The following is a 9,326-nucleotide window of genomic DNA, read 5'->3' on the forward strand; positions in this document are numbered from 1 at the left end:
TGACCAGGGGGTGCAGGCAGCCTTAGTCTCTCTCCTGGGGGCCGCTCTCCAGGGTGGGCTCCATCATCCTAGTCTGGAAAGGGCACAGGTATCTGGTGACCCTTACAGTCTGGTAGTGGGGGGGGAGTCTCACTAGTTCTGCTCACTTCAGGAGCCAAGTGTGGGTGGGGGCATTTCTGTGAGGCTGGTGGATGCCAGGCCTGGGGGCGGTGCTCCGGATCCCAGGTAGCGGGTGTGCCGAGCCCTGGGTCTGACACCCAGCGGGGCCAGGCAGTTCCCTGGAGTAGCCGTTCGGTGATGATGCTGGGGACCGACCAAGAGCTCTTTGTGCCCTGGAATGCTAGGGCCCCCTGAGATGGGGAAATCGGGGCCTGGAGCTTCTCTCAGCTGACAGAGGTGACAGCCGTCATGGACACGAAGTCCCTGTCACAGCGTGGCCTGTACACAGGGGGCTTCCGTCCCGTGCTGCTCACCCCTGTCCCTTAGCAGGGCATCAAGTGAGGGTGGCACTCTCGGGGATCCCGGGCTCTGGTGGGGTCTGTGTCCACCCCCACATGCTTGGGTGGGAGGCGGCAGGCCACGGGTAGATGGAGGGTTAATCTCAGAACCGGTTCTCAGCACTGGAATTTGTTTTGAATTTGATTCACACAGAAATTAAACGCTGTCTGGTGGGGCTGAGGTTTCCTTGGCAGGGCGCTGTGGCTTCTGGAACTCTGGCCTGCTCTCCTTCCGTCCGCCCAGCCCAGGGTCTAAGCTCCCTATGCCCCAGGAGCTAGGTTTGCGGGCAGGGTGGCCCTTGGGGTGGCTGGGCCTGTTGGCAGGAGGAAGGGCAATCAAAGTCTGTGCCCCCCACCCCCCAGCCATGAATGGGCAGGGGTGAGGTGTTCTAGGGGCTGAGTGGTGTAGGACCAGGGTGGCCCCAGTGCCCACAGGGGCCGAACCTGCACACCCCCTCTTTCAACGGTGTCCATCCTGCCACCTGGCTGCCCTGGAGGGCAGATGTGGGGATGTGTGACCGGTAGGGTGCTCAGAGGGACTGGCCTGGTGGTTTCCAGGGCATAGTCTGGCATGCCAGCCTCAGGCCTGATCCAGAGGGTGTTGGTCATCCCCAGCTTGGCTCTGTCTGTTCTAGGTTCTTTCCTGCTTCCCCAGGGCTGGAGTGGGGGTCTCTGCAGAGCTGGTTGGGTTTGGAGGGTGGGCCCTCAGCAATGTGGGACCTGGTCCAGGATGATCTGGTCTCAAGATTCTTACTTTGATTACTTCCTCAAAGACCCTTATTCCAAATAAGGCACATTCTGAAGTTGCAGGCCAGTGCGAATTTCGGGCACCTTTACCCTCTGCTTCAGGTTATTCCTACAGACAGTTCCCAAATATGGTGACCAGCATATGGACAGAGATAACTTGGTGTGTGAGGAAATGCAGCCAGGGACTTGCGGAATTGATGGCAGCAGACCAGTAAACAGAGCATCCCACACTGAATAAAACAATTCTCACTGTGCTTTCAGGAGCAAGATAAGCTAGGGATATCTGTAAGGAATGAGAAGCCACAAAAACTGACCCAGCAAGTTTGGGAAAACCAAAGAGAACTGGGGAAAAACTTAAGTAATAGACTGATTTGAAAGCAGGTTAGAAACAGTTGAAGAGAATTAGAAAATTGTAAGATAGGTCAAGAGGAAATTACACAGAGTGTGGCATGGGAAGGCAGGTATGCAGCCACAGAGGATGAGAAACCTGGGGACACGGTGAGGAGGTCCTGCTCGCTCCAGCAGAGGCCCAGAAGTAGAGGAGAAGGGGAGATGGACAGGGTGAGGTCTGGAGAGAATGGCTGAAAATTTTCTGAAACTGATCGGAACAATTAAGAAGATTCAAGAGGCCCAGTGTCTTTCTAAGCAGAAAAAAAAAAAAATCATGCCATCGCGTAACAGATTGCAACTGCAAAACACGAAAGCAGTCTCCAAAAACAAAAGATAGATCACCTTCCAAGGATTATCAGGCTGACAGCTGACTTCAGAACTGAGAGCAAAACCAGAAGACGGTGGGACCATCCACTTGGTGCGTGAAAAGAAAACGACTGCCAGCCAAGAGCTCCACGCTCGGTGAAGATTGCTGTAAAATGACGGTGAAATAAAGACATTTTCAGGCAAATTGAGAGTTGCTCTGAAGGAAACATTGACAGTGAAGTTTAGGCATGGGAAGTGACCCTGCGTGTTCCAGACATAGGAAGGAAGGAAGAGCACAGAGAAAGTCAAAAAGAAGGAAGGGATAAGGGAGCACTGAACAGCTTCCTGTTGGGTCCTCCATGTAGAACTAACATATACCCAACAGCACATAATTCCAGGGAGTCAACAAGACTGACTCAGGGCTCATGTTACTGAGAAGGGGGCAGTCCTGACCAGCATGGAACTTGGGTAACTTACAGACTCAAGTTGTAATTTTGAGGGTAACCATGAAGATAATGGAAATATGACTTCGGGTTAACAGAAGGAAAAGCAGGGTAATAAAAATAACCCAAAAGAAGGCGAGAGAGGAGGTGAAAAGGAATGGAAGAGGCACGGCCAGCAGAAAGGATAAACAGACCCCAGGACCCCAATGGATGAAACGCTCCAGGCATAAGGCTTAGGTGACTGGTGTTGTGGTAAGGTCCTTAGTCTCATTATGGGCTCTGGGTAAGAGATACATGATGTCAGGGTAGGGAACATGAGAGGATGGGGGAGAACGCAGCAGCTTAATGGGCCATAAGGGAAAGAGGGAAATGAGAGAGGGAAGAATGTGCTGTGACTCAGGCTCAGTACTGGTCACTGGAAGGGCTGTCTGGTGACCTGAAGCTGCCATAGTGGTAACTTAAATGCATATTTTAGAAGTGGAAAGACACTTGAAAGGACTCAGCAAGTGCCCATCACCAAAGTGAGGGAAAAAAGGTAAATTGAGAGAAAAAGTAGTGCAGAAATTGACAAATGTTCACGACAGATGAACAGATCCCTTTTTAGGACGAAGGTCTTAGAAGCATCTGAGGGGACTAACCCAGTGAAGAGGAGGCTCAGAGTGCTAGGGTCTGGCGACGGGAACATCATCACGGATTCTGCAAGCAAAAACAAGGGAAGGTAATGAGCAGTTCCATGCTGATAAAGACGCAAATGCAGAGGAAATGGAGAAAACAAAAAAAGTAACAGAAACAGATTCAAGACTTTGAAATATTGACTAATGTTATAGTAAGCAAAAAAATTGGGTCATTGGGATTGGAAAACAACCTGACCGTTCCTCAAACGATTGAACCTGGAATTGCTCTAGGACCTTGCAGTTCCTGGGCGCATACTCCTGAGAAATGAAAACACGTACTCTTGAGAAGATGTGTACTTGAATGGTCATAATGGCATTATGAACAATAGCTAAAGAGCGAACAGCTCACAAGTCCATCATTTGAGGAGCAGGAAAATAGAATGTCGTATATCCATACAATGGGATACTGTTAATGTGCTACAGGATGGATGGACCTTGAAACATTGTGATAAGTGAAGGAAGCCAGTCACAAAAGGCCACACATTGTTTGATTGCATTTTTAGGAAATGTCCAGATCGGGCAGACCACAGAGACATGAAGGTAGACTAGTGGTTGCCAGGAGATGGGAGAGGGGGATAGGGAGTTGATAGCTGAAGAGTACATTATGGAGTTTCTTGTTTTAAAAAATACTTTTATTATGTGCATATTATTTTGGGCTGTACTGAGTCTTCCTTGCTTTGCATGGGCTCTCTGTGGTTGTGGTCAGCAGGGGCTACTCTCGCATTGCCGTGCACGTGGATCTCATTGCGGCAGCCTCTCTTGTGGCAGGCACAGGCTCTAGGGCACTCGGGCTTCAGTATTTGGGGTACATCAGCTAAGGTGCTCTATGGCATGTGGAATCTTCCCGGACCAGGGATTGAACCTGTGTCCTCGGCATTGTAGGAGGATTCCCAGCCACTAGACCACCAGGAAAATCCTATAGAGTTTCTTTTTAAAACAATGAAAACATCCTAAAATTGACATCTTGGTGTTTGCACATATTTGCAAATGTCCTACAAATGTTGAATTGTATACTTTAAATGGGCAAGTTTTATGGTAGGTGAATTATATCTCAATAAAGCTATTTTTAAAAAGGGGAAAAAAGAAATTGGATCAGAAAGAAAATCTTTCCACCAAGAAAACATCAACGTGCATGGCTTCATGGCAAGCTTCACCAGCCAGTCAAAAGGGCATGATTCTAATCTAACAGAACTCTTCTAGGAAATTAAAAAAAGGACAACTCTTGCTAATGCACCAAAACTCAGCAGGAAGAGCATGGGAGAAGAAAATTACAAGCACGGATGCAAATATCCTAGACAAAACATGATCAAGTTACATAGCAATCCAGAGAAAGGATAAAACCCATCATGGCCAACTGGGTTTATTCCAAGAATGCTTAGTGTCTGACATTAGAAATATCAATTAGTGAAATTCCTCAGTTTAACAGATTAAAGGAGAAAAATCACACATCAAAAGATGCAGAGATGACATTTAATAACGGTCAACATCCATTTGTGATTTTTAAAAACACTCATAGCAAACCAAAAGCAGAAGGGAACTTCTTTAACTTGCTAGAGGGTGTCCAGAAAAACAGCTGACCTCATGCTTAGTAGTAAAATGGCAGAACCTTCCCTTCTATGACGAAGAGTCAGACAAGGATGCCTGGCATCAGCATTGTCTGAATCTGAATGATGCCAACTGTCTTAAAAGACGCTGAAGTGTGGTGGGAGTTCTTTCTCTCAGGTAGCAATCATGTTCTGGCTCTGTGAGGGTGCTGGTTCCTGGTCTCTGGTCTCGTAGTCCCAGCTGTTAGGGTGCTCTTATGTCCAGAGTGGGGGTCTGGGTGGAAGAAACGTGAGTTTGGGCTTGTGAAGGGGAGATGAGCAAGGATGGGGGTCCCCACTTTCTGGTGGTGTTGCCCAGGACTCTCTCCTTCACGTCATGGCCACACATGCTGGCAAGGGCACTGGATAGCCTGTGCTGGCTGGTGGCTCTGGAGCTGCGGGTCAGGAAGCTGGGCCCCAGAGGGTAGCGGGCAGATTCTGCACAGTTGTGCTGCTGGCCCTAGCCAGCGTAGGAAGGCAGGAAGAATCACACAGTAAGAAAACGTAATAAAAGTCTCTGCAGACTGCATGATTGTACATGGAGCATCTGAAAATCATCAAAAATGAATTACAGCACATAGCAGGGTCACCAGATACTGAATCAGCATAGGGTCAGTTGGATTTTTTAGGTCAGCAACAGAGAGAAAAGACTGACTTTTATAAAGATATTTTATTTTTACACAAATGATACAAGTGGTGAAGAACCCACCTGCCAATGCAAGAGACATGGGTTCGATCCTTGGCTTGGGAAGATCCCTTGGAGGAGGGCATGGCAACCCACTCGAGTATTCTTGCCTGGAGAATCCCATGGACAGGGGAGCCTGACGGGCTACAGTCCATGGGGTCACAAAGTGTTGGACACGACTGGAGCAACCATGCACACACGCACTCTGGAAAGCAGATGGAGCCTCATACAGGGTCACCCTTTGGGGGGCTGTAAGTCTTCAGATTTCAGTCGGGGAAACTGTAAGACTTCAGAGAGAGGCAGGAAGGAATTCTGAGTAAATGGAGAGAGACTGTTCTCACCAGTGGAGAGTTTCAGAATTGCACACACAGCAGTCACAACCATCCTGGCAGACCCTGTCACGTGTGTGTAAATGCAGAGACAACACGTGACCTTGGAGTCTATTGGAAGGCGCTCCTGAAGGAATACCAGTAAAATGTCAGTCTGTGGACAACTAGCCCAGCACGGGGGGAGTCTGGGAATGACCGCGTGTGAGGCTGCCATGACGTCACAGGGCAGTGAGGAGACAGGACCTTTAGGATCCCGAGGAAGGGACACTGGCCCCACCAAGTTTTTTGGGGCAGATGTTGGCATCAGCTGGACGGAGAGCTGGATGTGTACAGCAAGTTGGGGAGCTCTTGGGGGGTGTTTGGGAGGTTGTTTATGACACTGGAGGGAGGAACTGGGATGCCCGTGCACAGGGCTATTGTTTGAGCTGCGTGAGAGCTGTTTTCCACAACTGTGCTACTCCCTTCCACGTGTCTCCTGTATCTCTTGAAAATACTTGAGTGTTGTGAAGTGCCAGACCAACATTTATATCTCATTGTTTCTTCTTGGGAAGTAGGTCCAGCGTTGGAAGAGGCCGGTTGCATGGAGCAAGGGCAGCCAGCCTTGGCTCAAGTCCTCCATGGGCCACCCAGGCAGGCTTCTGTGCCCATCCACTCACCTGTCTCAGCCAGACATCCACGGGGTGGGAGGGGCAGCTATGTCGAGCACGGTGGCAGGTGTACTTGTAGGAACCACTGGGTGTCGGGAGCAGCGGTGCTGAGCCGAGTGGCCTGGGCGCTTTCTGGGCTGGAGACAGGCTGTGTGGGCAGAGGCTTACTGCTCCAGGCTGGGCTGCAGGGCTGAGAGCCTGTGGGGGGGCTTCTCCAGGCCACTGGTTTGGACTTTGTCATTTTGAATGGGCCACATGTGCATGGGACAGCATGCAGGTGGCTCACAGGCCGTGGGGAGAAGGATGAGTCTCCTCTGCCCCGCGCCGTCTTTGTCTTGGGTTGCCCCAGGCACCCGCACGTGTTTCACACAGGTCCTCTGCAGATTGAGGCCTGTACTGTGTGCTGAGTGTGCACAGCAGGTGGGCTGTAGCTCCTCTGAGGGCTGCTGAACACTGGGGTGGATGGGTCCCATTTATTCAGCCTGTCTGCTGTCATTGTAAATAACAATCAGTGCTTTCAGTGTTTCTGCATGACAGCATGGACTTCCCTGGTAGCCCGGCGGGTAAAGGATCCACTTGCCATGCAGGAGACGCTGGTTTGATTCCTGGGTCGGGAAGATCCCCTGGAGAAGGGATAGGCTAACCACTTCAGTATCCTTGGGCTTCCCTGATGGCTCAGACAGTAAAGAATCTGTCTATAATGCTGGAGACCTGGGTTCGATCCCTGGGTTGGGAAGATCTGCTGGAGGAGGGCATGGCAACCCCACTCCAGTATTCTTGCCTGGAGAATTCCATGGACAGAGGAGCCTGGTGGGCTCCAGTCCGTGGGGTCACAGAGTCAGACACGACTGAGCGACTAAGCAGCATTGCGTGGGGTAACATGTGAGTGACATATGCTTGTATGTTTCTTTCTTCTTGCTGATATTAAATTATTTTGACTTGTACTTTTAAAAACTATGAATCATTTTTAAAGGCCCTTATTGAATTTGTTGCAATACTGCTTCTGTTTTTTTTGGCCACAAGGCATACAGAATCTTAGCTCCTTGATCAAGGGTTGAACCCACAACCCCCTGCATTGGAAGGTGCAGTCTTAACCACTGGGCTACCAGGGAAGTCCCTGCTTGTACATTTTAAGATAACATATTAATATATGGAGGCTGTATTTCTAGAAGGAGATTGGTGGTGAACTTTTGTAGCTGTGTCAGTCCAGAATTCCAGCCAAGGAGGAACACCTCTTTCCCTGTGTCCTTGACATTATTTTATCAGATACTGATTTATACTTACCTGATGAATGAAAAATAACTGATCAATGTAGTTTTCAGTTCAGTTCAGTCGCTCAGTCATGTCTGACTCTCTGGGACCCCGTGAATTGCAGCACACCAGGCCTCCCTGTCCATCACCAACACCCGGAGTTCACTCAGACTCACGTCCATCGAGTCAGTGATGCCATCCAGCCATCTCATCTTCTGTTGTCCCCTTCTCCTCCTGCCCCCAATCTCTCCCAGCATCAGAGTCTTTTCCAATGAGTCAACTCTTCATTGAGGTGGCCAAACTATTGGAGTTTCAGCTTTAGCATCATTCCTTCCAAAGAAATCCCAGGGCTGATCTCCTTCAGAATGGACTGGTTGGATCTCCTTGCAGTCCAAGGGACTCTCAAGAGTCTTCTCCAACACCACAGCTCAAAAGCGTCAGTTCTTCAGTGCTGAGCTTTCTTCGCAGTCCAACTCTCACATCCATGTATAACCACTGGAAAAACCATGGCCTTGACTAGACGGACCTTTGTTGGCAAAGTAATGTCTCTGCTTTTTAATATGCTATCTAGGTTTCCTTCCAAGGAGTAAGCATCTTTTAATTTCATGGCTGCAATCACAATCTGTAGTGATTTTGAGGCCCCCAAAAATAAAGTCTGACACTGTTTCCCCATCTATTTCCCATGAAGTGATGGGACCGGATGCCATGATCTTAGTTTTCTGAATGTTGAGCTTTAAGCCAACTTTTTTACACTCCTCTTTCACTTTCATCAAGAGGCTTTTCAGTTCCTCTTCATTTTCTGCCATAAGGGTGGTATCATCTGCGTATCTGAAGTTATTGATATTTCTCCCGGCAACCTTGATTCCAGCTTGTGCGTCTTCCAGCCCAGCGTTTCTCATTATGTACTCTGCATAGAAGTTAAATAAGCAGGCTGACGATATACAGCCTTGACGTACTCTTTTTCCTATTTGGAACCAGTCTGTTGTTCCATGTCCAGTTCTAACTGTTGCTTCCTGACCTGCATACAGGTTTCTCAAGAGGCAGGTCAGGTGGTCTGGTATTCCCATCTCTTTCAGAATTTTCCACAGTTTATTGTGATCCACACAGTCAAAGGCTTTGGCATAGTCAATAAAGCAGAAATAGATGTTTTTCTGGAACTCTCTTGCTTTTTCCATGATCCAGTGGATGTTCGCAATTTGGTCTCTGGTTCCTCTGCCTTTTCTGAAACCAGCTTGAACATCTGGAAGTTCACTGTTCATGTATTGCTGAAGCCTGGCTTGGAGAATTTTGAGCATTACCTTACTAGCGTGTGAGATGAGTGCAATTGTGCGGTAGTTTGAGCATTCTTTGGCATTGCCTTTCTTTGGTATTGGAATGAAAACTGACCTTTTCCAGTCCTGTGGCCATGGCTGAGTTTTCCAAATTTGCTGGCATATTGAGTGCAGCACTTTCACAGCATCTCTTTCAGGATTTGAAATAGCTCAACTGGAATTCCATCACCTCCACTAGCTTTGTTCGTAGTGATGCTTTCTAAGGCCCACTTGACTTCACATTCCAGGATGTCTGGCTCCAGGTGAGTGATCACACCATTGTGATTATCTTGGTCGTGAAGATTTTTTTTATACAGTTCTTCTGTGTATTCTTGCCACGTCTTCTTAATATCTTCTGCTTCTGTTAGGTCCATACCATTTCTGTCCTTTATCGAGCCCATCTTTGCATGAAATGTTCCCTTGGTATCTCTAATATTCTTGAAGAGATCTCTAGTCTTTCCCAT

Source organism: Bison bison, unplaced genomic scaffold (genome assembly GCF_000754665.1).
Source record: "Bison bison bison isolate TAMUID 2011002044 unplaced genomic scaffold, Bison_UMD1.0 scf7180017864248, whole genome shotgun sequence".
NCBI lineage: Eukaryota > Metazoa > Chordata > Mammalia > Artiodactyla > Bovidae > Bison > Bison bison.